We start from the raw sequence: 2,234 nt of genomic DNA, 5'->3' as shown, positions 1-2,234 counted from the left end.
ATACTATATGCTATAGTACTATACTGTGGTACTATAGTACTATATAGTACTATATATACATATATATAGTACTATGGTATAGTACTATGCTGTAGTATATATAGTATGGTATACTTTAGTATACGTATATATAGTATTTCGACATTAGCGAAATGCACTCATTTGCAAACCAGTTTGGTCTTGACAGGAGACTCATCTGGAACCCAGCTGTACGTGTGCACGATATTCAAGATGTCGTGATACAGGTGTAGACACAATACGCTACTCATCATAAAGCAGAAATTCAGCTGGGTTGCACGTGAGTATCGCGTCAAAACCAAATAGGTATGCAAATGAGTATATTTCGCTTATTTTGTGCAATTTGGATTCAAATAAAACATAAGGGGAATGCACTTACCTGACGAGCTCAAAGAAGGGCGAAAACGGTTTTGGGCTGGTTGAGTGTTCCAAGCAACCTTATGAGTAATATATTACGTCCATACAAATATTTCGACATTTTCTTCATTCTGTGCGACTGACAGCAGATGCCGTAATAAGTCCTCGAAACAGAGGATTTACTTCTTTTCGACTATCGACCTTCGATTTTATGGGAGCTCCATGATTGAGCTTCATCCGACCGGACACAAACTTCGCAGGTACACGAGTTGCATTGACGGAAAATAAATCATGGGTTTTGCTTGATCTTACGGATAGTGGCAGTGCAGGGGATAGGTTTTGCACGAAAGAGCTCGAGTGCCCAACTCCACACTGCGACTGATTGCGCGAATTCGTATACACATGCAAACATACCTGATCCGTTTAGCCTGACCATCATTGAGGGTCGGCGTTTGTTCAGGGGTACTTTTATACAAGGCACAACTTAATTTGCAGATGAGCGTTTATCGCGAAATTCATGGTCACGGACGAAAGTAAAATGGTGTGAATTCAGCATAACTTTCACGCGAAAACGTTTGTGCATTTAGCCAGCGAAACCTCCGAAAAATATCGTTCATTCAGTCGATGGTAGAAAAATTTTCATGACAATTTAGATTAGCAGACATCCCATGCCAAAGCACACACATCAAGCTGCATCAACGGGACGTTATATGTATCAGAGTCAACCTAGGCACATTGTCCACGACTTCAGTGGTTATATAAATTGCTGAAAATGCTGCTAGACAGACGGACGGGTATATACAGACAGACAGACAGACAGACAGACAGACAGACAGACAGACAGACAGACAGACAGACAGACAGACAGACAGACAGACAGACAGACAGACAGACAGACAGACAGACAGACAGACAGACAGACAGACAGACAGACAGACAGACAGACAGACAGACAGACAGACAGACAGACAGACAGACAGACAGACAGACAGACAGACAGACAGACAGACAGACAGACAGACAGACAGACAGACAGACAGACAGACAGACAGACAGACAGACAGACAGACAGACAGACAGACAGACAGACAGACAGACAGACAGACAGACAGACAGACAGACAGACAGACAGACAGACAGACAGACAGACAGACAGACAGACAGACAGACAGACAGACAGACAGACAGACAGACAGACAGACAGACAGACAGACAGACAGACAGACAGACAGACAGACAGACAGACAGACAGACAGACAGACAGACAGACAGACAGACAGACAGACAGACAGACAGACAGACAGACAGACAGACAGACAGACAGACAGACAGACAGACAGACAGACAGACAGACAGACAGACAGACAGACAGACAGACAGACAGACAGACAGACAGACAGACAGACAGACAGACAGACAGACAGACAGACAGACAGACAGACAGACAGACAGACAGACAGACAGACAGACAGACAGACAGACAGACAGACAGACAGACAGACAGACAGACAGACAGACAGACAGACAGACAGACAGACAGACAGACAGACAGACAGACAGACAGACAGACAGACAGACAGACAGACAGACAGACAGACAGACAGACAGACAGACAGACAGACAGACAGACAGACAGACAGACAGACAGACAGACAGACAGACAGACAGACAGACAGACAGACAGACAGACAGACAGACAGACAGACAGACAGACAGACAGACAGACAGACAGACAGACAGACAGACAGACAGACAGACAGACAGACAGACAGACAGACAGACAGACAGACAGACAGACAGATAGACGGACAGACAGATAGATAGACAGACAGAGAGAGAGACAGTGAGACAGACAGACA

The 2,234-nt window shown here is 45.0% G+C and overlaps 1 protein-coding gene across 1 annotated transcript in view; it reads left to right on the top strand.

Moving 5' to 3' along the window:
- The window catches only part of T265_14361 (hypothetical protein), a gene marked incomplete at both ends in the record, with an annotated part of 30,383 nt that overhangs the window by 1,806 nt on the left and 26,343 nt on the right, over window positions 1–2,234 (top strand). The gene's annotated exons all lie outside the window — the stretch shown is intronic.

This window comes from Opisthorchis viverrini (genome assembly GCF_000715545.1).
Source record: "Opisthorchis viverrini unplaced genomic scaffold opera_v5_182, whole genome shotgun sequence".
Taxonomy (NCBI): Eukaryota; Metazoa; Platyhelminthes; class Trematoda; order Opisthorchiida; family Opisthorchiidae; genus Opisthorchis; species Opisthorchis viverrini.
The sequence above is the reverse complement of the archived record's forward strand: the minus strand, read 5'-3'. Positions and strand labels throughout refer to the sequence as shown.